This window comes from Salvelinus sp. IW2-2015, linkage group LG9, assembly GCF_002910315.2.
Source record: "Salvelinus sp. IW2-2015 linkage group LG9, ASM291031v2, whole genome shotgun sequence".
NCBI classification, from domain to species: Eukaryota; Metazoa; Chordata; class Actinopteri; order Salmoniformes; family Salmonidae; genus Salvelinus; species Salvelinus sp. IW2-2015.
Window position 1 is genome coordinate 30158641 of NC_036849.1, and position 26119 is coordinate 30184759.

At 41.5% G+C, this 26119-nt stretch overlaps 2 long non-coding RNA genes across 2 annotated transcripts in view; both read left to right on the forward strand.

Annotated features, from left to right (window-relative positions):
* LOC139028253 (uncharacterized) overlaps positions 1 to 26113 on the forward strand; it is a 40644-nt gene extending 14531 nt beyond the window's left edge. The window contains exon 3 of the long non-coding RNA XR_011480445.1: positions 25946 to 26113. This is a non-coding gene — a long non-coding RNA (uncharacterized lncRNA). The remainder of the gene's footprint in view (positions 1 to 25945) is intronic.
* Positions 6557 to 6863, forward strand: LOC139028254 (uncharacterized). The gene is made up of 3 exons (XR_011480446.1): positions 6557 to 6630; positions 6703 to 6734; positions 6767 to 6863. It is a non-coding gene; the product is annotated as an uncharacterized lncRNA (long non-coding RNA).
* Positions 26114 to 26119: the final 6 nt, after the last annotated feature.

Sequence of the window (26119 nt, forward strand, 5' to 3'; positions counted from 1 at the left end):
AAATGAATGCTAGAATGGGACTTACATATGTCCTCCATGGGTTGAGAGATGGTCTGTGTGCTGACGTGGTTGCTGCTGGTGCATTGGATAGTCCCGTTGCCATTGGAGATGATGATGTTGACCCCAGACAYAGACAGTAACTMRTGTGACAGTGTACACTGACCSCWGKCACAGYCAGACAACATCCAGCCATCTTTAACTGAACAGTTCACTGTGACYTCACAGAGTCCCACACTTGTGTTGAAGAGAGATGTGACATCCATGACTGGTTTGGGAACATGATKTATAAGAACCAATGGAGTTGGGAAASAGATACCTACATTCATGAGTGGTCTAGAGACTACAGTTGTATTAAAGAAACAAAAAGAAGACTACCAGCACAAACAAATCACAAAACTCACCCAGCACCTTCAGTCTGTATGTGATAGATGAATCTGTCCAGTCTCTCTGATTAATTGCACTTCTCATGTAAATTCTACTGTCTGTGTTCAACAGATTCTTTATACACAGAGAATGGTTCACACAGTTATAATCCACCTTTTCCTTGTATTTAGGAGAGATCTCTTTATCATCAACTATTATATCACTGCCCGTCTTCCATTTAAGTCCCTTGAGAATCTCGGGTTCTGCAACAGCCAGACATATTGAACCCCCCTTCAACCCATACTGGTCCACTGAAGGTTCTGCCCTGATTCCTAATGAGAGAGGAACAGGTTCACATTGAAATCAAACATTGTTAGCTGGAATGTTGGACAAGATTTGAGTCAGTCCTGATGTGGGCGGCAGTAACCCAAGGTCTTCTTTTGAAAAGTATTTTACCAGACTCAGGACATAACTCTTGCCCAGTAATTATAGTTTACAGGTATATTATCCAGGAAGTTGCCTGCACCAAATAAATGTTTATTCTTATGTGATACAGTTACAACTTTTACCATCTCTAGTTAGGTGTTAAGAAGAAGAACAAGGATCACTCAAATATGTTTTTAAGTAAAGTATCTCATCTATGGTTTGTGTTCAGATCACTCATGTTCTAAGTATCTCATCTATGGTTTGTGTTCAGATCACTCATGTTCAAGTATCTCATCTATGGTTTGTGTTCAGATCACTCATGTTCAAAGTATCTCATCTATGGTTTGTGTTCAGATCACTCATGTTCTAAGTATCTCATCTATGGTTTGTGTTCAGATCACTCATGTTCAAAGTATCTCATCTATGCCAATCTATGGCTTGTGTTCCAAAAGGATGAATAACTAGTCTTACAACAGGATTCCCAGTAGCTACCTCCAAGTCCAAGAGGTATACCTCCTTTAACTCTAGAATTCATTACATGTAAAAGGTATGAAGAGTTCAGATACCTGTGATGATTTCCAGCCAACAGATGTGCAGCAGAAACAGAGTTTTCATTTAAAAATATTGATGGATTAAGTTTGACTTCCTGTCTATGTCGAAARGATGAGTCCGTGTGGTGGTGAACTACAAGTAGTATGCCTTTCAGGAAGTAAATAGGTGCTCTCGGCCGATGCGATACACATGTATCATATCGTTCAAACAAAAGTCCTTGCAGCCAAGATTATAATAAATTGTTCCAAGTAGATGTTTGTGGTTCTAATTCCCAAAAAGAGTCCATATAAAAATATATCCACAGGGAAAAGCACACAAAGGATATCAAAGCTTTATGCTTAGGATTTTCATTTATTTAGTGCCAGTTTATCAACACCCAACGTTTTGACTAGGATGTTTTTGTTGTTGAAATTACTAAAAAGACCTAGTCAAAACAGTGGGTGTTTATGAGCTGGCTCTAAATAAATAAAAATACTAAGCATATAATTTTGACATCCTGTGGATATATTTTTACAATGTATGATATCGTATCATATAGTATTAAACAATGACAGAGGTATTACAGAATGACTGTACAATATCAACATGAGGTTCAGCGTCTAACTTCACAGATCCCTGTCTGGCCTCACCTCTGCTGAATCATTCACTGAAGTGTCAGCGACTTCAACGATGACTTCTTAAAGATGAGACATTACAATAACATCAAATCTTCATTCAACAAAGATTACAAAGTAAACCAATAAAATAAAAAGGCATTTAACAGGAAGTACCTGAGTTGAGTCATCTTCTTTTGAGGATATCCATCTTTGGACCTTGATGATGGCCATTATGGTGACTGCCAATCCAACACAGACAAACACTGATCGAACAATATTGGCCACAATGGTCCTGACTGATAATGCTGAAGCTTTGGCGTCCTTCTCACCAATACCTGGGAACATTGTTGGGAAAAATACCCAATTGTCACACGTTAATAAAAATTAAGATACCTTAATAGAAAATGACTAAAGTAAAAGTGAAAGTCACCCAGAAAAATACTACTTGTGTTGAAGTCTAAAAGTGTTTGTTTTTAAATATTCTTAAGTATCATAGTAAATGTAATTGCTGAAATATACTTATTAAGTATCGAAAGTAAAAGTAATTTCAACATTTAAGCAAACCAGCCAGGGGCACACTTCAACACTCAGACATCATGTACAAATGAAGCATGTGTGTTTAGTGAGTCCACCAGATCAGAGGCAGTAGGGATGAKCAGGGATGTTCTCTTCATAAGTGTGTGAATGGACCATTTTCCTGTCCCTCTATGCGTTCAAAATGTAACGAGTACTATTGGGTGTCAGGAAAATGTATAGAGTAAATAGTACATTATTTTCTTTAGGAATGTAGTGAAGTAAAAGTAAAAATTATCAAACATATAAATAGTAAAGTATAGTACAGATACCCCCKAAAACTACTTAAGTAGTACTTTAAAGTATTTTTACTTAAGTACTTTACACCACTGCCTGGGACACACAATCTGGGTTACCCTCTCAAAGTCAAAAATACAATATTTCCCCATACAATACTACACCAATACATTTGGTCTAATGTAATGATCATTGTTTAAAACAGTCAACATTACTCTACGGCAGGTAAATTTAATACATTTTTTTTTTTTTTAAGTTTTTTAATTTAACCTTTATTTTACTAGTCAAGTCAGTTTTTCAATTTTTGCCATAAATTACATTCCCAAATCTAACTGCCTGTAGCTCAGGACCTGAAGCAGGGACATGCATATTCTTGATAACATTTGATAAGAAACACTTTGAAGTTTGTGGAAATGTGAAACTAATGTAGTAGAATATAACACATTAGATCTGGTAAAAGATAATACACTTAAAAAAATACGCATTTTATATTTTATATTTTGTTCCTTCTTTTAAATGCAAGAGAAAGACCCTTATATCACTTAGGAGTCTAGCATTTTATATTTTATATTTTGTTCCTTCTTTTAAATGCAAGAGAAAGACCCTTATATCACTTAGGAGTCTAGGCACAGTTTTGATGTTGGCCACTAGATGGCAGCAGTGTATGTGCAACGTTTTAGACTGATCCAATGAACCATTGCATTACTGTTCAAAATGTTGTATCAAGTCTGCCCAAATCTGCTGAATTGGTCAATTGTTACATTTTATAGTACATAACTATGGAAAACATACAAAAATTATATGGTAATAAAAAATGCAAGTTTACACACTCCCAGGAATGTCATAAATTAAGCATAATTAGTTTCCCTACAGACACTAACCTTCACACATCTAGATGGGCGGGTTCAAACTGTAGAGGTTCAAACTGTAGAACCCAGTTCCTACATTTTAATATAAAAATGTATCAAACAAAACTATGCTACATTTTTATCTCTGGGACCCTCAGGATGACAAATCAGAGAAAGCTTACTGAATGTAAGTACATTATTTGCCTTCACAGGTGAATATATCAAACCAGTTGCCGTGACAATTTTTTTTTGCTGTTGTGCACTATCCTCAAACAATAGCATGGTATGTAGCTACTTTAAATGGACAGTGCAGTTAGATTAACAATAATTTTACCTTTCTGCCCATATAAGACATGTCTATGTCCTGGGAAATGTTCTTGTTACTTACAACGTCATGCTAATCACATAAGCGCACGTTAGCTCAACCGTCCAGCAGGCAGGGGGACACCGATCCCATAGAGGTTAAGAACAAATTCTTATTTACAATGACGGCCTACCCCGGCCAAACCCGGACGATGCTGGGCCAATTGTGCGCCACCCTATGGGACTCCCAATCAGAATTTAGGATCTCTATGGTGGTCACCCCCTCACTTGTTAGGTTAAACAATTGTAATGAAACAGAGGGAGCAGGTCTCAAACCCTCGCTTCAGCCCAGGTCCGGCGCGCTATCACTGTGCCGCAAAACAGCATGCTCGTGCGGCAGAGTCGATTTTCGCGCCTATAAACCCAGAGTCGTTACAATAGTAATAGTTGCAAGGTAGCTAATTAGCTAAAATGCTAAAGTTATCCATGATGAGATTCAAACCCATAACCTCTGGGTTGCTAGATGTTTGAGTTATACACCCAACCATCTCCCTCTATCGTTTCTGTCTTAAATAACTTACTGTTATTTATCTGTGATTGAAATGCACTGTATACAAAATAGTGTACTGCACATGAAAAATAAACTTTTCTGTGCCTGTCACAAATGTCTACTTCACAATAATCTGTGATACTGGGTTGCAACACCCTCTGAGTCATTCACATTGTTCCAGTGGGAGAGCGATTCTTACTGTTCACCTTCCTTTTGTCTCACATGTACACATCCAGACTGATACAACAGTTTTAGAATTAATCAATAGATGGAGAATAACATCAATTTATTGGTGTAATGTATGTTTGTGTGTGTTCACGTTTGTGTAAAATACTATAAAGTATGAGTAGTAGGAAATAAATCTTAATTTATATGTATATTTTGTAAATGTTATGTAGCTACAAGTACATTGAAAGTGACCAAGTTATTTATCTTTTCCTCTTGGCACAGCTGCTAGGCACTATTCCTTTATTGGACTCTCCTGTATTTTACAGAAAGATTTGACTGTTTTCAATGACAGAGACACATTATAAATGAAGGGGAGACAGAGAGAAGAGAGTACAGAGTAGGTAGTGCCAGGACTTGTATCAACGCAGGCAGGGAAATCTACATGTGCCAAGGCAGCAGCCTTAAACACAAGGCCAAGTTCAGAAACAGGTACTATTTTTAATTGACAGGATGTGGAGCAATTCCACAACGCATTGTATTGACTGTGTAAACTTGAAGTTGAACATATGGTTTTACATTATTCTATAATTGATTTAATTAATCATTTATTTCATTAATTGATTAATTAATATTTATTCATTTTTGGTAAAAACAAGAACTAAGTTTGACATTCAACATCCAAAAACACAAAAAAAGTGAAATTCAAAATTCCAAAAACGAAGTTGCATTAAACTGAGACATAGCGATATGACGTTGCCACGACCAGCAGAATGAACCACATAATTTGTAGATAATCGCGGAGCAAGACGTTGTACTCACAGAGTATCTGTTCATGTGTAGGGTGTGCTTCACATCAGAACAGCAGAGTTTAGCCTCATGCTTCAATGCTCTTCGTTGTTGTGGAAGTCGAACCCGACACATCTCCTTCCTATATACACTGCAGATAATACTACATGAAATATGTTTACATTTCTGTCCCATGGTATTACAGTCTATCATATAAAATGCTGGTGAACTGGGTGAAGTCCATTCAGTGTTGCTGTTCTGGTTTCTGCACATTGCTGTAAAGTGTTTGTACCTCAGAAGGGCCCAGTGGACAGAAACTGTTTTACATGCTGAGTCAAATTTGGAAAAAAKCAATCCAAAGAAATTGCCTCTACACAAACATACATCACACACAATAAATTGATGTTATTCTCCATCTATTGGTTAATTCTAAAACTGTGTATCAGTCTGGATGTGTACATGTGAGARAAAAGGAAGGTGAACAGTAAGAATCTGCTCTCCCACTGGAACAATGTGAATGACTCAGAGGGTGTTGCAACCCAGTATCACAGATTATTGTGAAGTAGACATTTGTGACAGGCACAAGAAAGGTTTATTTTTCATGTGCAGTACACTATTTTGTATACAGTGCATTTCAATCACAGATAAAGACAGTACGTTTTTTAAGACAGAAATGATAGGAGGGAGGATGGTTGGGTGTATAACTCAAACATCTAGCAACCCAGAGGTTGTGTTTGAATCTTATCATGGATAATTTTAGCTAATTAGCTACCTTGCAACTACTTACTACTTTTTAGCTACTTTACAACTACTTAGCATGTTAGCTAACCCTTCCTCTAACCTTTACTCCTGAATGTATTTTGGCTTATCATTAAAAAAAAGTTGAATACTTATTGGTTCCCATACGAATTTGGGAACCACTGATTTAAAGCACTGGGCCTTCTTACCCTAATGACACATTTCTGAATATGTGCTGACATCTAGTGGTCAAATCAGACTTTCTAAAGATTTATATATTTATTTGTTTTTTTCACAGTTTTCACGTACATTCAATCATAACACAGTTCAGGGGTGGATATATCACATAGTTATTGTAAACTTACATTTCCTCACAATAAAAGGTTCAGAGGTCAGGTAAATTCCTAGTCAACATGTACATTGAAATAGCAAGGTGTGTTTACATCATTCACACTTCTTACAGGTTCCTTCAAGGCTGCACATTAATCAGGTCAACAGGCCATCAGGTCATCAGGTCAACAGGTCAACAGGCCATCAGGTCATCAGGTCAACAGGTCATCAGGTCAACAGGTCATCAGGTCAACAGGCCATCAGGTCAACAGGCCATCAGGTCATCAGGTCAACAGGTCATTAAAAGGAGAATAATCAAGAAGGCCAAGATACAAAAAAGCACAAGTGCAGGTTGATACCTGATGAGGTTAATGTAACTGCCGTACCCCATCACACCCCAAAATATAAGCTGCTTTCCTCCATTGTTAGTAAACAATGTGATTGCAAACAAACACTGCATACCTTCAAAACATGATTAAAACTATAATTTTGATCTCKTGGATGGTCAGTCTTTACATCCAGAAGTCTATACATTTTAGTGGTAACATTTCTCCAGCCCTATCCCTCAATTGTTTACCAAACAAGTGACGGGGTGAACACCATAGAGATTCTATTCAGTATCCTCATCAGGGTGGAGGATTGAGCTGCCTGCCTACCTGCCCTTGGACCTGCTGACCTAACCAGCACCTCTGTCCAGAACCTCTGCTGACCATCTAGCTATGAGCCTTCAGATCCTCTCATGACCGCGACTCTCCATCTGCTGGAGGTTTCAGGAAACATTCAAACAGACTTGATCTAGATGATATAGCTACTGTTGTAGCCTATATTGCTTTTTAAATGACTTCTTGTTGTTTCTTTTCCTTCACAAGCCCTTTGGCATTCTGACTGTAATGAAAAGCACCATTATTATTATTATGAAATACAACAATATCCCATTGTTCTAATTCCTAACGCTATGGTGACCGCTTTGTTGTTTTGTGATACACTATATATACGAACGTATGCAGACACCCCTTCAAATGAGTGGACTCGGCTATTTCAGCTACACCGTTGCTAACAGGTCTATGAAATCAAGCACACAGCCATGCAATCTCCATAGACAAACATGGCAGTAGAATGGCCTTACTGATGAGTTTAGGATGCCACCTTTCCAATAAGTCAGGTGGAGGAGGAATAATGGTCTGGACCTCTTAGGTCCAGTGAAGGGAAATCTTAACACTATACCATACAATGACATTCTAGACGATTCTGTGCTTCCAAATTTATGGCAACAGTTTGGAGAAGGCCCTCTCCTTTTTCAGCATGACAATGCCCCCGTGCACAAAGCGAGGTCCATACASAAATGGTTGTCGAGATCGGTGTGGAAGAACTTGACTGGCTTGCACAGAACACTGACGTCAACCCCATCGAACACCTGCAAGCCAGGCCTAATCGCCCAACATCAGTGCCCGACTTCACTAATGCCCTTGTGAATGGAAGCAAGTCCCCGCAGCAATGTTCCGTCATCTAGTGGAAAGCCTTCCCAGAAGAGTGGAGGCTGTTATAACAGCAAAGGGGAGACCAAGTCCATATTAATGCCCATGAGTTTGGAATGTTATGTTCGACAAGCAGGTGTCCACATACTTCTGGTCATGTAGTGTCCAAACTCAGAGGAAGGACAAGGCACAGTAGAAAGTAGCAGGTTATTGTTAAGGAGATTATAAATACTTGTGTTCCAGTTTAAAAGATGACTGATATAAACAGAACGTATTTCTTTGATGGCTTGATAGATACTGTGTCAAAGAATCCATCTACGGGGTGGCAGGTAGCCTAGTGGTTAGAGCGATGGGCCAGTAACCAAAAGGTGGCAGTTAACCCACTGTTCCTATGCCGTCATTGTAAATAAGAATTTGTTCTTATCTGACTTGCCTAGTTAAATAAAGGTAATATATATATATWTTTTTTTWAATCTACGGTGGCCTAACGAGGTCAAGTCTGCCCTCTCAAATACACAACAATGATGGGTAGGTTGAACTAATACCATTTAATTGCTGACTGGTACACCTATCTAATCCTACAATCAATGTGGRGTAAACCTGAGACAGAGGTTAATTTGGGATTGGACACAAATCTTGGAAATTGTGGGCTCTGTGGTCCACACAGTTTAAGTAATATACTTAATGTTACCTGTGCTGATACCTAGCTATAGAATAAGAAGAAACCCCAGAATATTCATATTCCATTTGGAAATGAGAGATGAACTCTGCATTCTTCTGTCAGAGTGCTGTTGCCTAATAATGCAGTGATGAAACGCTCTTTACCGAACATTAGAGAACGGAGATCTCGTCCGATTTCAATGTAAGATGTCAGAGAGGCTAGATCTCAGCGTTCATGTGCTTGTCGGAACTAGGAAACACGGAAAAGTCCGACTTGCTAACTGGTTGAAGGACAGTAGCACAGTTAGCAAGTCGGAAATTTCAGAATTCCCTAGTTCCGACAGGTAAATGAACGCGGCATGTATACCAGAAAGGCAAACCGTTATTATGACGATATGCGTAGCAAATTGGGCAGTGTTTACTTTGGGAAGGAAGTACGTCATCCCATATACCCAGAGGAGACTGGCGGTACTGCAGTTTAACTGACGCCAAGCCCTGAAAGGTCATTCCAATATATTCAACAGGGTATGGCGACTAGCTCAACAACAACCATTTAAAATAGGCAACTAAAATCATTCCAATCCCGATTAAAACACAAATGCAGTTTGTCTTTTAATGAACAAACGTAATAAGCACATTGTTTATACATTTCCTTGCTTTGTCTATTTTGATTGGTCTGCCAGCCCTCACCGTGATGCAGGAGATAACACGCGAGCTTCAGTGGGCCCTTCTGATAGGCAAGCAGAACATACAGGAGGAGAAGGCCCATGAAAAGATATCACATTAGGCCCCACCACCACAGGCCACACCAACCCTGCGCAATTGCTGTAACCACACACCTCCAGAASCCAATCAACCCATTCAAAGCTTTAAATAACTCTACCTTTGCAGGCTTGCAACTCTCTTGTTGTCCAATATTTACTGTACGATATTTACTGACYGMGAGCTGTGAAAATATAACACTGTGCAGACATGCATGCAASATTCTGCATACAGTGGAATTCACTATTTGATGCAAGACTGATACCCTCTATAAGAAATGTGCTAAAAGCCATCTTTTACAGTCCAAATGTAATTCTAATGGTAAAATTCTTGAATGGAAAATTATCTTAACATTAATGAATAACTTAAAATAAATATAACTTAAATATACATTAACCTCTTCAATTAAAATAAATTAACATTATCATCTATGGAATGATATAACAAACAAAATAATAAAATCAGCAGCAGATTTTTGAACCAAGTATACATACCAACTAGAAAATAAGCAGCTGTAAAAGTGGAAATGGAAAACAAAATGGAAATGAAAAGGCCTGATGGTGGCGCTAGAGGAAAGGTCAAGAGGTCACCAAGTCAGTAGGTTTCTTCCACTTGGGGTCTTGATTGTGCACAACAAACTCTATGGCAATCCAGCCATTACTTTGAGATATATRTTGTTCTCAGTCTGTTCTCAGTCTTGTTCTCAGCTTATGGGCATCATGTGTGTAGTGATCCAATATCCATAGCCATGACATTTAACAGTTATTACWGGCCCTTTCTCAGCCTTACTCACAAAGAGCCCAGTGCCGATCCTTCTTGCTAGCAAAGTCACTGATCAGGTCTTTGAAGTCCAGCTTTCTAGCTAACTGGCTTTCAATGGACAGCATGGCAAGACTGCAAAGCCTCTCCTGGGACATAGTGGACCTCAAATAGTTTAAAAAAATCAGTTTTAGCTTGCTGAAAGCTTTCTCGCCACCAGCAACAGTCACAGGCAGTGTGCAAAATATACATAAAGCAATGCACACTTCTCCAAAAATGCTTTACAGCTGCATCTTACAAATTGCTTTCAGGAGACCAAGAGGGGACAAGTTATGGGGGAAGTGGCAGCATATACAGTGTTCAGGTGTCTTACATCATTATGAAACTCAGGTGTAAGATCTCTGGAATACTTCATGATCAGTGGTTGGCACACAGAAGGGACCTTATCCTCACTAATCTGCCCAACTTTCAGAGATCATGTTGATCTCTGTACCAATAACCTGCTACTTTTTACTGTGTCTTGTCCTTCCTCTGAAGATGGAAGATACCTGTATATTGTTGGAACAGAGATATTAAAAGTATACTTCATTCTTCCGTTGGACTTGAACGGGGCAATCTAGGATTCATTAAACAACAAAGCGGTCACAATAGCGTTAGGAATGAGAACAATAGGATATTGTTCTATGTGAACAGTACATGACTTCAGACAATGGCCGTGGAGACCGGGCTCCAGCCCATAATGGCACCAGCAGTCCGTCTATTATAGGATTGTGTCACTGGAGCCAAGAGAGATATACCAATATACCAATACCACGGAACCTGAGGAGAGTTAATTAGCATGAATTGGATTGCCTCGCTGTGACTCCCTGACACTCGTAGGTTGATGGGAGTGGTATTGTGAGTGACCCGAACGATGAGCGCCTGTCCAGCGCTCTAAACATCCATGGGAAAGGAGAAGGGCTGAATGGGATGCCCAGCTTGGACGCCAGGGTAGTGTCCAAAAAACTCTCATCGGCCCCAGAGTCGATGAGTACACGTAGAGATTTCGACTGGTTCCCCACAGCAGGATGGCATGGAAAGGGGTGCGAGTAAGGGGAAAGGAAAAGTTATCCATAAGGCCCACCAGAGTACTCAACCCTTCTTGATGAGCCTGTTTTTTTTAATGGGAGGTAGTACGAAATGTCCGTAGCTCCACAATACAGACAGCTCTGGTGTGGAGTCGGCGTAAGAACTCAGCCGGAGTCAATCTAGCCTGCCCAGGTGCCTGGACTGAGGAGGCGAGTCAGCAACCCTCTGTGATTCCAAGAGAACTCAGGTGACGTCGGGTTCACTCGGACATGTAGAATTGGGGGTTTCCGGGATTCTTCGGGTGGTGAGGTGGGAATCGAGGCGAACGAGAGCAACAGGGCACAGATTCCCTCTCCCTCCTACGTTCTCTAAGCCGCCGATCGATCCGGATGGTCAAGGCTATGAGGGGTCAAGGTCCATGGGCAGCTCCGGGCTGCGAGCTCATTTTTGACCACCTCCGATAATCCGTGAAGGAACATGTCGAACAGTGCTTCCGGTTCCAGGAACTCTCAACCGCTAACGTGCGAAAATCCACCACGTAGTCTGCCACACTACGGGAATCTTGACGTAGCTGGATGAGCTTACGAGCAGCCTCTCTCCGGACAATGGAGAATCAAACACCTTCCGAACTTCCGCCACAAACTCCTCCAGACTGCGGCAGACGGCGCACTGTTGCTCCACACCGTCGTGGCCAGGTGAGTGCCCTCCCAGACATCAGCGTTATGATGTACACTATCCTCGAGCGGTCCGAGGGGAACGAAGAAGGCTGCAGCTTGAAAATGAGGGATCACTGGAAGAGAAAATCCTGGCAGGTCCGGAATCTCCGGCGTAGTGCTCCGGAGGAGGTAAGCGGGGTTCTCGGGACACTGGGATAGGCTGAGAGATTACGGGTGTGACCCGCTGCCCAGTGGGGAATCCGCAGAATTGCTCCAGCAAAGTCTCGAACGCTGGTCATGGTGTTCTGCCAGTGTAATGGAGTCCTCCATAAGACATTGCAGTAAGTCCTTGTGTCGTCCAATGGTGGCTCTTGCAGAAAGACAGCATTGTGGAGCTGGTCTGAGTCTGCTGGGTCAGTCATGGCCAGTTCGTACTATAAGAACTCAGGATGAGACCCAGATGCAGACAGCTAGAGTCACAGATGTATATTGACCAAAACAGGGGGCAGGCAAAAGACAGGTCAAAGGCAGGCAGAGGTCCGTAATCCAAAGCAGAGTCAAAAAGGTACAGAACAGCAGGCAGGCTCGGGGTCAGGACAGGCAGAGGTTCGTAAACGGGTCAGAGTCAGCAGGTACAGCAGACAAGGAGGCTCTGTGTCAGGACAGGCAGAGGTCAGAACCGGGGAAACTAGAATCCGGAACTTGAAAAGCAGGGAGACGTAAACACGCTGGTAAGACCTGACAAGATGAACTGGCAACCGACAAACAGAGAACACAGGTATAAATACACTGGGGATAATGAGGAAGCTGGGCGACGCCTGGAGGGGGGTGGAGACCAGCACAAAGATAGGCGAAACAGATCAGGGTGTGACAGTTTTTTTAATACCTTTTTGTTGTTTAACACTTTTTTGGAATGAGTAGGTGTCAAAACTTTTGACTGGTACTGTACATACAATGTTGTCAATTTCTGTCTAAATGGTGTTTCAAGACATGGCATTAAATAACAACAGTGACTTGAGGCATGCCCATAGAATTGCATTGCATGTCTTCAAGACTGGCATGGGGTGTTCTTGAGACTTCTTGACCACAAGACATGTCTTCAAAATGTTCCTTGAGTCCTTTTAAGATGTCTTAAAGACCACTGGCGGATTTAGGTATAGGCGACATGGGCGCCCGCACAAAAACAATTGGAATGGTGACATTTGCACAATTGGTTTTCTATTGCTCATTTGCATTTCATGTCAATGATATCATGTCACCGTGTGGAACTGTGGGTCAATTAACCTTGTCGGAGTTGGCACCCTGATTCTAGTTTGTGAGCTAGGCAGGCTACTGCCTGGGAAGGTCTGCCACTCAGAAGTACGAGATGGGGAGGGGGCGGGGGTAGGTTGACCTCAGGTCTCCGCACTGGAAGCCCGAGGTAGGGGGAGCGGGGGAATCTATCAAATAGCGCAACTCTAACTTTGTACAGTACTATTGCAATTAGTAAAATCAGTCACACTATGAAATGCTACCGAATAAACCACAATTCATTCATAATACTGTGAATATATGTTTTCACAGACATATTGTTGCATTTTTTTATAGTTTGTGCAAAATCGTTAAGAATAATTGTGGGCAGATTTCTTATGATGATGTAATTGATGACGTTGCATCAAGGAAGGGAAGAAAGGTCCGGGTTAGATGGCAGTTGTGCATTTAGTTTGTGTGTTTCCTGTTTGAAGTGCAATAGTGTAATAATCAGGTTCTCTTCTTTATAAATGTGTTATTCTATTTGTGCATTTGTGTGATATAGGATTTGTGCAATTTAGTTTTATTTGTGTTTTTTTGCTTCACTACATTACCAGTTTAGTGGGTACCATTGTCTGCAGATAACCTCAGGAACACCAAATCTAGGTATTATCTCCCTCACTAGTAGCTTTGCTACTGTCTCAGCATCACAGTGTTTGGTGGGAATGCCTCCCACACTGGTGAACCTGTCAACAAGGACTAACAACCTTTTCTTTCTTTCTGCAAGATCTATACAATCCATGGCAGATGGACAAATGGTCCTCTTGGCAAGGGAAATGACCTGGTTTCAGAGGTGTTCCTTGGCAAGTCTGCCAGTGTATGGAGTCCCTCCATAAGACATTGCAGTAAGTCTGTGTCGTCCAATGGTGGCTCCTTGCAGAAAGACAGCATTGTGGAGCTGGTCTGAGTCTGCTAGGTCAGTCATGGCCAGTTCGTACTATCAGAACTCAGGATGAGACCCAGATGCAGACAGCTAGAGTCACAGATGTATATTGACCAAAACAGGGGGCAGGCAAAAGACAGGTCAAAGGCAGGCAGAGGTCCGTAATCCAAAGCAGAGTAAAAAGGTACAGAACAGCAGGCAGGCTCGGGGTCAGGACAGGCAGAAGTTCGTAAACGGGTCAGAGTCAGACAGGTACAGAACAGCAAAGGCTCTGTGTCAGGACAGGCAGAGGTCAGAACCGGGGAAACTAGAATCGGAACTTGAAAAAGCAGGGAGACGGTAAACACGCTGGTAAGACCTGACAAGATGAACTGGCAACCGACAAACAGAGAACAAGGTATAAATACACTGGGGATAATGAGGAAGCTGGGCGACGCCTGGAGGGGGGTGGAGACCAGCACAAAGATAGGCGAAACAGATCAGGTGTGACAGTTTTTTTAATACCTTTTTGTTTGTTTAACACTTTTTTGAATGAGTAGGTGTCAAAGTTTTGACTGGTACTGTACATACAATGTTGTCAATTTCTGTCTAAATGGTGTTTCAAGACATGGCATTAAAATAAACAGTGACTTGAGGCATGCCCCATAGAATTGCATTGCATGTCTTCAAGACATGGCATGGGGTTCTTGAGACGTCTTGAGCCACAAGACATCGTCTCAAAATGTTCTTGAGTCCTCTTAAGATGTCTTAAAGACACTGGCGGATTTAGGTATAGGCGACATGGGCGCCGCACAAAAACAATTGGAATGGTGACATTTTGCACAATTGGTTTCCTATTGCTCATTTGCATGTCATGTCAATGATATCATGTCACCGTGTTGGAATGTGGGTCAATTACCCTTGTCGGAGTTGGCACCCTGATTTTAGTTTGTGAGCTAGGCAGGCTACTGCCTGGGAAGGTCTGCCACTCAGAAGTACGAGATGGGAGGAGGCGGGGGTAGGTTGACTTCAGGTCTCCGCACTGGAAGCCCGAGGTAGGGGAGCGGGGGAATCTATCAATAGCGCAACTCTAACTTTGTACAGTACTAATGCAATTAGTAAAATCAGTCACACTATGAATGCTACCGATAAACCACAATTCATTCATATTACTGTGAATATATAGTTTCACAGACATATTGTTGCATTTTTTTTTAAGTTTGTGCAAAATCGTTAAGAATAATTGCTGGCAGATTCTTATGATGATGTATTGATGACGTTGGATCAAGGAAGGGAAGAAAGGTCCGGGTTTAGATGGCAGTTGTGCAATTTAGTTTTGTGTTTCTCTGTTTGAAGTGCAATAGTGTAATAATCAGGTTCTCTTCTTTATAAATGTGTTATTCTATTTGTGCATTTGTGTGTATAGGATTTGTGCAATTTAGTTTTATTGTTGTTTTTTTGCTTCACTACTTACCAGTTTAGTGGGTACCATTGTCTGCAGATAAACCTCAGGAACACCAAAATCTAGGTATTATCTCCCTCACTGTAGCTTTGCTACTGTCTCAGCATCACAGTGTTTGGTGGGAAATGCCTCCACCCACCTGGTGAACCTGTCAACAAGGACTAAACAACCTTTTCCTTTCTTTCTGCAAGATCATATACAACCATGGCAGATGGACAAATGGTCCTCTTGGCATAGGGAAATGCCTGGTTTCAGAGGTGTTCCTTTGGGCAAAGTCTGCCAGTGTATGGAGTCCCTCCATAAGACATTGCAGTAAGTCCTTGTTCGTCAATGGTGGCTCCTTGCAGAAAGACAGCATTGTGGAGCTGGTCTGAGTCTGCTAGGTCAGTCATGGCCAGTTCGTACTATCAGAACTCAGGATGAGACCCAGATGCAGACAGCTAGAGTCACAGATGTATATTGACCAAAACAGGGGGCAGGCAAAAAGACAGGTCAAAGGCAGGCAGAGGTCCATAATCCAAAGCAGAGTCAAAAAGGTACAGAACAGCAGGAGGCTCGGGGTCAGGACAGGCAGAAGTTCGTAAACGGGTCAGAGTCAGACAGGTACAGAACAGCAAGGAGGCTCTGTGTCAGGACAGGCAGAGGTCAGAACCGGGGAAACTAGAATCCGGAACTTGAAAAGCAGGGAGACGGTAAACACGCTGGTAAGACCTGACAAGATGAACTGGCAACCGACAAACAGAGAACACAGGTATAAATACACTGGGATAATGAGGAAGCTGGGCGACGCCTGGAGGGGGTGGAGACCAGCACAAAGATAGGCGAAACAGATCAGGGTGTGACAGTTTTTTTAATACCTTTTTGTTGTTTAACACTTTTTGGAATGAGTAGGTGTCAAAAGTTTTGACTGTACTGTACATACAATGTTGTCATTTCTGTCTAAATGGTGTTTCAAGACATGGCATTAAATAACAACATGACTTGAGGCATGCCCCATAGAATTGCATTGCATGTCTTCAAGACATGCATGGGGTGTCTTGAGACGTCTTGAGCCACAAGACATGTCTTCAAAATGTTCCTTGAGTCCTTTTAAGATGTCTTAAAGACCACTGGCGATTATAGGTATAGGCGACATGGCGCCCGCACAAAAACAATTGGAATGGTGACATTTGCACAATTGGTTTCTATTGCTCATTGCATGTCATGTCAATGATATCATGTCACCGTGTGGAACTGTGGGTCAATTAACCTTGTCGGAGTTGGCACCCTGATTCTAGTTTGTGAGCTAGGCAGGCTACTGCCTGGGAAGGTCTGCCACTCAGAAGTACGAGATGGGAGGAGGCGGGGGTAGGTTGACTTCAGGTCTCCGACTGGAAGCCCGAGGTAGGGGACGGGGGAATCTATCAAATAGCGCAACTCTAACTTTGTACAGTACTAATGCAAATTAGTAAATCAGTCACACTATGAAATGCTACCGATAAAACACAATTCATTCATAATACTGTGAATATATAGTTCACAGACATATTGTTGCATTTTTTTATAGTTGTGCAAAATCGTTAAGAATAATTGCTGGGCAGATTTTTATGATGATGTAATTGATGACGTTGCATCAAGGAAGGGAAGAAAGGTCCGGTTTAGATGGCAGTTGTGCAATTTAGTTTGTGTGTTCCTGTTTGAAGTGCAATAGTGTAATAATCAGGTTCTCTTCTTTATAAATGTGTTATTCTATTTGTGCATTTGTGTGATATAGGATTTGTGCAATTTAGTTTTATTTGTGTTTTTTTGCTTCACTACATTACCAGTTTAGTGGGTACCATTGTCTGCAGATAAACCTCAGGAACACCAAATCTAGGTATTTTCTCCCTCACTAGTAGCTTTGCTACTGTCTCAGCATCACAGTGTTTGGTGGGAAATGCCTCCACCCACCTGGTGAACCTGTCAACAAGGACTAAACAACCTTTTCCTTTCTTTCTGCAAGATCTATCAATCCATGGCAGATGGACAAATTGGTCCTCTTGGCAAGGGAAATGACCTGGTTTCAGAGGTGTTCCTTGGCAATGTTAAATTGCATGCACGTGGCATATCCGTTTGTTTCTTGGCCCAAGGAATTCTCTTATTTTTATTTGTGTCCTTTAGCCATGAAGGCCTGATTCACGCAGTCTCCTCTGAACAGTTGATGTTGAGGTAACTCTAATGAACTTGTCTTCTGCATCAGAGGTAACTCTGGATCTTCTTTTCCTGTGGCGTTCCTCATGAGAGCCAGTTTCATCATATCGCGTGATGGTTTTTGCGACTGCACTTGAAGAAACTTTCAGGCAGAGGTCCGTAATCCAAAGCAGAGTCAATAAGGTACAGATCAGCAGGCAGGCTCGGGGTCAGGACAGGCAGAGGTTCGTAAACGTGTCAGAGTCAGGTAGGTACAGAACAGTAGGCAGGCTTGGGGTCAGGTCAGGTCAGGACAGGTAGACGTCAGAACCGGACAGAGAACACAGGTATAAATGTACTAGGGATAATGAGGAAGATGGGCGACACCTGAAGGGGAATGGAGACCAGCACAAAGACAGGTGAAAGAGATCAGGGTGAATACAATTCCCAGCCGCGTCCTCAGAGCATGCGCAGACCAGCTGGCTGGTGTGTTTACGGACATATTCAATCAATCCTTATCCCAGTCTGCTGTTCCACATGCTTCAAGAGGGCCACCATTGTTCCTGTTCCCAAGAAAGCTAAGGTAACTGAGCTAAACGACTATCGCCCCGTCACTCACTTCCGTCATCATGAAGTGCTTTGAGAGACTAGTCAAGGACCATATCACCTCCACCCTACCGGACACCCTAGACCCACTCCAATTTGCTTACCGACCCAATAGGTCCACAGACGACGCAATCGCAACCACACTGCACACTGCCCTAACCCATCTGGACAAGAGGAATACCCATGTGAGAATGCTGTTCATCGATTACAGCTCAGCATTTAACACCATAGTACCCTCCAAACTCGTCATCAAGCTCGAGACCCTGGTCTCGACCCCGCCCTGTGCAACTGGGTCCTGGACTTCCTGACGGGCCGCCCCCAGGTGGTGAGGGTAGGTAACAACATCCACCCCGCTGATCCTCAACACTGGGGCCCCACAAGGGTGCGTTCTGAGCCCTCTCCTGTACTCCCTGTTCACCCACGACTGCGTGGCCATGCACGCCTCCAACTCGATCATCAAGTTTGCGATGACACTACAGTGGTAGGCTTGATCACCAACAACGACGAGACGGCCTACAGGGAGGAGGTGAGGGCCCTCGGAGTGTGGTGTCAGGAAATAACCTCATACTCAACGTCAACAAAACAAAGGAGATGATTGTGGACTTCAGGAAACAGCAGAGGGAGCACCCCTATCCACATCGACGGCAGTAGTGGAGAAGGTGGAAAGTTTTAAGTTCCTCGGTGTACACATCACGGACAACTGAATTGGTCCACCACACACGACAGCGTTGTGAAGAAGGCGCAGCAGCGCCTCTTCAACCTCAGGAGGCTGAAGAAATTCGGCTTGTCACCAAAGCACTCACAAACTTCTACAGATGCACAATCGAGAGCATCCTGTCGGGCTGTATCACCGCCTGGTACGGCAACTGCTCCCCCACAACCGTAAGGCTCTCCAGAGGGTAGTGAGGTCTGCAGAACGCATCACCAGGGGCAAACTACCTGCCCTCCAGGACACCTACACCACCCGATGTCACAGGAAGGCCATAAAGATCATCAAGGACAACAACCACCCAAGACTGCCTGTTCACCCCGCTATCATCCAGAAGGCGAGGTCAGTACAGGTGCATCAAAGCAGGGACCGAGAGACTGAAAAACAGCTTCTATCTCAAGGCATCATAGACTGTTAAACAGCCACCACTAACATTTAGCGGCCGCTGCCAACATACTGACTCAACTCCAGCCACTTTAAAAATGGGAATTGATGGAAATTATGTAAAAATGTACCACTAGCCACTTTAAGCAATGCCACTTAATACAATGTTTACATACCTACATTACCCATCTCATATGTATATACTGTACTCTATATCATCTACTGCATTCTTGCCATCTTTATGCAATACATGTACCACTAGCCACTTTAAACTATGCCACTTTATGTTTACATACCCTACAGTACTCATCTCATATGTATATACCGTACTCTATACCATCTACTGCATCTGCCATGCCGTTCTGTAACCACACTCATCCATATATCTTTATGTACATATTCTTTATCCCTTCACACTTGTGTGTGTGTGTAAGGTAGTAGCGTGGAATTGTTAGGTTAGATTACTGTTGGTTATTACTGCATTGTCGGAACTAGAAGCACAAGCATTTCGCTACACTCGCATTAACATCTGCTAACCATGTGTATGTGACTAAATAAATTTGATTTGATTTGATTTGATTTATAACACATTGTAACATTTGTCATAAGCTCTCATAAGTACTTTCAAATGTTATGAGTAATGGTATAACAAGATGTTATAAAACTAGTTATAATGAGCGGTATAGATGACTGTTCATCCTGTTGTCATATGCTCTTATGTCAACTGTTAATAACCACTGCTATTACATACCCGGGCCAGCCATCCATGTTTTCAGACATCTTAAGATGTCTTATATATAGATATACATTACCAGTCAAAAGTTTAGACACACCTACTCATTCAAGAATTTTTCTTTATTTGTCTATTTTTCTACATTGTAGAATAATAGTGAAGACATCAGAACTATGAAATAACACATATGGAATCATGTGTAAACAAAAAAGTGTTAAACAAGTCAAAACATATTTTAGATTCTTCACAGTAGCCACCCTTTGTCTTGATAACTGTTTTGCACATCCTTGGCATTCTCTCAACCAGCTTCACCTGGAATGTTTTTTCCAACAGTCTTGACAGAGTTCCCACATATGCTGAGCACTTGTTAGGTGCTTTTCCTTCACTCTGCGGTCCAATTCATCCCAAACCATCTCAATTAGTTTGAGGTCGGGTGATTGTGGAGGCCAGGTCATCTGATACAGCACTCCATCACACTCTCTCTTGGTCAAATAGCCCTTACACAGCCTGGAGGTGTGTTGGGTCATTGTCCTGTTGAAAAACAAATGATAGTCAGACTAAGCATAAACCAGATGCAATGGTGTATCACTGCAGAATGCTGTGGTGGCCATTCTGGTTATGTGTGACTTGAATTTTAAATAAATCACAGACAGTGTCACCAGCAAAGCACCCCCACACCTCCTCCTCCATGCTTTACGGTGGGAACCGTAAAGATCATCTGTTCACCTACTCTGCGTCTCACAAAGACACAGCGTTTAGACCAAAAATCTCAAATTTGGAGTCATCAGACCAAAGGGCAGATTTCCACCGGTCTAATGTCCATTGCCGTATGTAGTAGTTGATTCTTCCCAACTTATTTGATAGTTTGCCATGTAAATTCCACTGTCAGTTTCCATTAGATTCTTAATACACAGAGAATGGTTATCATTGTTATAGTCCACCTTCTCCTTGTATTTAGGAGAGATCTCTTTGTCTCCAAATATTACATCACTGTCCTTCATCCATTTAAGTCCTTTGATCGTCTCAGGAGGTTCTGCAACAGCCAGACATATTGAACCCCCCTTCAACCCATACTGGTCCACTGAAGGTTCTGCCCTGATTCCTAATGAGAGAGGACCAAGATCACATTTACCATTTCACTGACATGTACATATTGAGTCAGTAAGTCATTTGCTGCCTAAACTCAAAACGTTTCCATATACCCATGTTATGTGCATAAAGTAGAGTTCAAGTCCAAAACAAAGAGATTCCTCCACACAATATAATTATTATAATGAATGTTACCCGTGTTGATACCTAGCCAAAGAGGGAGAAGAAACCCCAGAATATTCATATTAATTTTGGAAATGAGAGATGAAATCTGTCTTCTTCTTTCAGAGTGTTGTCGCCTAATGATGCAGTTTCAATCTACAATCTCTTCTACCTAAGACTTTAAAGGGTTACATCCTCCTCCAAACCACAAACCCAGAGGAACTCCCGTCTCAGTCTGTGTGTGTGTGTGACAGGAGAGACCTCTAGTCTGATCGTTGTGCATGTCATTGTGTATGAAGGGAAGAGCGAGGGAGACGGAGCTAACCAGCACCGTACACATCTGAAATGAATGGTGAAACACAGTTTCTATGGGGACATGGGCATACTGCTTTCCCAAGRTGCCAAACATCTCAGTCATATTAACTTTCACGCTCCCATTATTATATTGGTGGAGACTCCACCAATCACAGTGAGACGACTCTGAAAGTGATTAAAACTGGACCTGACGTTGTGAATGTAATTGTAGGAGTTTTTATTGTCATGCATGGATTATATTAATAGGTCATGAAGAGATGGACAGTTTGACATGTGTTGGTGTATTGTATGTGTAGTGGAATTCCCTTTTTAGAGTGACTGGGTCGAATCTGATAATGGAGTCAGATTGATAAATACATTTAATTATTCAACATAATTCTAACTAACTACAGTATTTCAGATGTTAACATATTGAACAATGCTCAGTACAGTGTGTCTGCTTTTAACACATCACCAAGCTCTTCTATAGAACATGCTTTGTGGGGGAAGGGGAGTTTAGTTAGCCCCGGTCTATGTCCTACTCTGACTGAGAGAGCACCTATTTACTTCCTGAAAGGCATACTACTTGTAGTTCACCACCACACGGTCTCATCATTCCGATAGAAACAGGAAGTCAAACTTAATCTATCTTTATTTTTAAATTAAAACTCTGTTTCTGCTGCACATCTGTTGGCTGGAAATCATCACAGGTATCTGAACTCTTCATAACTTTTACATGTAATGATTTCTAGAGTTAAAGGAGGTATACCTCTTGGACTTGGAGGTAGCTACTGGGAATCCTGTTGTAAGACTAGTTATTCATCCTTTTGGAACACAAGCCATAGATTGGCATAGATGAGATACTTTGAACATGAGTGATCTGAACACAAACCATAGATGAGATACTTTGAACATGAGTGATCTGAACACAAACCATAGATGAGATACTTTACTTAAAAACATATTTGAGTGATCCTTGTTCTTCTTCTTAACACTTTATTAGAGATGGTAAAAGTTGTAACTGTATCACATAAGAATAAACATTTATTTGGTGCAGGCAACTTCCTGGATAATATAACTGTAAACTATAATTACTGGGCAAGAGTTATGTCCTGAGTCTGGTAAAAAATACTTTTCAAAAGAAGACCTTGGGTTACTGCCACCCACATCAGGACTGACTCAAATCTTGTCCAGCATTCCAGCTAACAATGTTTGATTTAAATGTGAACCTGTTCCTCTCTCATTAGGAATCAGAGGGGAACCTTCAGTGGACCAGTATGGGTTGAAGGGGGGTTCAATATGTCTGGCTGTTGCAGAACCTCCTGAGATGATCAAAGGACTTCAATTCAACGACGGGCAGTGATATAATAGTTGATGATGAAGAGATCCGTCCTAAATACAAGGAAAAGGTGGATTATAACTCTGTGAACCATTCTCTGTGTATAAAGAATCTGTTGAACACAGACAGTAGAATGTACATGGGAAGTGCAATTAATCAGAGAGACTGGACAGATTCATCTATCACATACAGACTAAAAGTGCTGGGTGAGTTTTGTGATTTGTTTGTGCTGGTAGTCTTCTTTTTGTTTCTTTAATACAACTGTAGTCTCTAGACCACTCATGAATGTAGGTATCTSTTTCCCAACTCCATTGGTTCTTATAMATCATGTTCCCAAACCAGTCATGGATGTCACATCTCTCTTCAACACAAGTGTGGGACTCTGTGARGTCACAGTGAACTGTTCAGTTAAAGATGGCTGGATGTTGTCTGRCTGTGMCWGSGGTCAGTGTACACTGTCACAYKAGTTACTGTCTRTGTCTGGGGTCAACATCATCATCTCCAATGGCAACGGGACTATCCAATGCACCAGCAGCAAACACGTCAGCACACAGACCATCTCTCAACCCATGGAGGACATATGTAAGTCCCATTCTAGCATTCATTTCAGGATCTACCTGTGAGGTTAGAAGCTGAACCTCATGTTGATATTGTACAGTCATTCTGTAATACCTCTGTCATTGTTTAATACTATATGATGCGATATCATACATTGTAAAAATATATCCACAGGATGTCAAAGTTATATGCTTAGTATTTTTATTTATTTAGAGCCAGCTCATAAACACCCAATGTTTTCACTAGGTATTGTTTTGATGACTAAGTCAATTAGTCATCCTTACTGCCTCTGATCTGGTGGACTCACTAAACACACCTGCTTCATTTGTAAATGATGTCTGAGTGTTGGACTGTGCCCCTGGCTATCCGTAAACAAAGAAAAAACAAGAAAATCATGGTTTGTTTTATATAAAAATCAGGTTTGTTTCATATAAGACATTTGAAGTGATTTATACTTTTACTTTTGATACTTGAGTATATTTTAGCAAATACATTTACTTTGATACTTAAGTATATTTGAAAACAAACACTTTTAGACTTTTACTCAAGTAGTATCTGGGTGACTTTCACTTTTACTTTAGTCATCTTCTATTAAGGTATCTTTACTTTTATTAATGTGTGACAATTGGGACTTTTTCCACCACTGATCTCAGGTATTGGTGAGAAGGACGCCAAAGCTTCAGCATTATCAGTCAGGACCATTGTGGCCAATATTGTTCGATCAGTGTTTGTCTGTGTTGGATTGGCAGTCACCATAATGGCCATCATCAAGGTCCAAAGATGGATATCCTCAAAAGAAGATGACTCAACTCAGGTACTTCCTGTTAAATGCCTTTTCATTTTATTGGTTTACTTTGTAAGCTTTGTTGAATGAAGATTTGATGTTATTGTAATGTCTCATCTTTAGGAAGTCATCGTTGAAGTCGCTGACACTTCAGTGAATGATTCAGCAGAGGTGAGGCCAGAACCACTGGGCCCTTCTGAGGTACAAACACTTTACAGCAATGTGCAGAAACCAGGACAGCAACACTGAATGGACTTCACCCAGTTCACCAGCATTTTATATGATAGACTGTAATACCATGGGACAGAAATGTAAAACATATTTCATGTAGTATTATCTGCAGTGTATATTCGCTTAAAGGGAGAGATGTGTCGGGTCGACTTCCACAACAACGAAGAGCATTGAAGCATGAGGCTAAACTCTGCATGTTCTGATGTGAAGCACACCCTACACATGAACATATACTCTGTGAGTACAACGTCTTGCTCCGCGCTTATCTACAAATTCTGTGGTTCATTCTGCTGGTCGTGACAACGTCATATCTCTATGTCTCAGTTTAATGCAACTTGTGTTTTGGAATGCTGAATATCACACTTTGGTAGTGTTTATGGAATGTTGAATGTCCCACTTTTTAAGTTCCTGTTTTTACAAAAAACAATGAATAAATGATGAATTGAATCAATGAATTGAAATAAATGATGAATTGAACCAGCACTGTTCAACCTCAAGTTTACACAGTCAATACAATGCATTGTGGAATTGCTCCACATCCTGTCTAATAAAAAATAGTACCTGCTTCTGAACTTGGCCTTGTGTTTAAGGCTGCTGCCTTGGCACATGTAGATTTCCCTGCCTGCGTTGGTACGAGRCCTGGCACCTACCTACTCTGTACCTCCTTCTCTCTGTCTCCCCTTCATTTTATATGTGTCTCTGTCATTGAAAAACAGTCAAATTCTTTCTGTAAAATACAGGAGAGTCCAATAAAGGAATAGTGCCTAGCAGCTGTGCTTAGAGGAAAAGCTAAATAACGTGCCTTAACCATTTAACCTAACTCCTAAACCTAACCCTTTAACTACATAGCTAGCATGTTAACTAGCCCTAACCTTAACCCCTAACCCTAACCTTAACCCCTTGCATAGCTAACATTAGCTAGCCTAGCTAACGTTAGCCACAACAAATTGGAATTCGTGCAACGTACACATATGTCATGAAGAAATTAAATTGTGTCATACACAGGAAATGCGTTGTGATTAAAACCGTGTAAAACACACAAAAAAGTGGACTTCATCGTGTGCCTGTCACAAATTTTGAATAAGTAATTAGTGTCTATTTCACAATAAGCTGTGATAGAGTGTTGCAGAGGGAGAGTCAACGGCTCTGACTGGCTGCCAGCCAGGACCTCCTTGTGACAAAAAACAACAACAGTTTCCTTGGTAATGAGGTGTTGGAGAGTAGCAGTTCCTCTTAGGGGTGAAAATAACTTAATTTCTCCTATGTGAATTGTTGGTTTAATGTAGGTGTCCTTATGAATGCTTTCACAAAGCTAACTGTTAGTGAGGGTGAGTTTCTGCTGAGTTTTCTGCTGTACATTTAATGTGTCTGATCAGGTTCAATAATGAATGTAGGCCTAATAATTATCTGTCTCTTCTTTGGTTCTAAAAACTGTCTCTTATAGATCATGTTCCCAAACCAGTCATGGATGTCACATCTCTCTTCAACACAAGTGTGGGACTCTGTGATGTCACAGTGAACTGTTCAGTTAAAGATGTCTGGATGTTGTCTGTCTGTGACAGCGGTCAGTGTACACTGTCACAACAGTCTCCGTCACTAACCGGTGGTAACATGACCA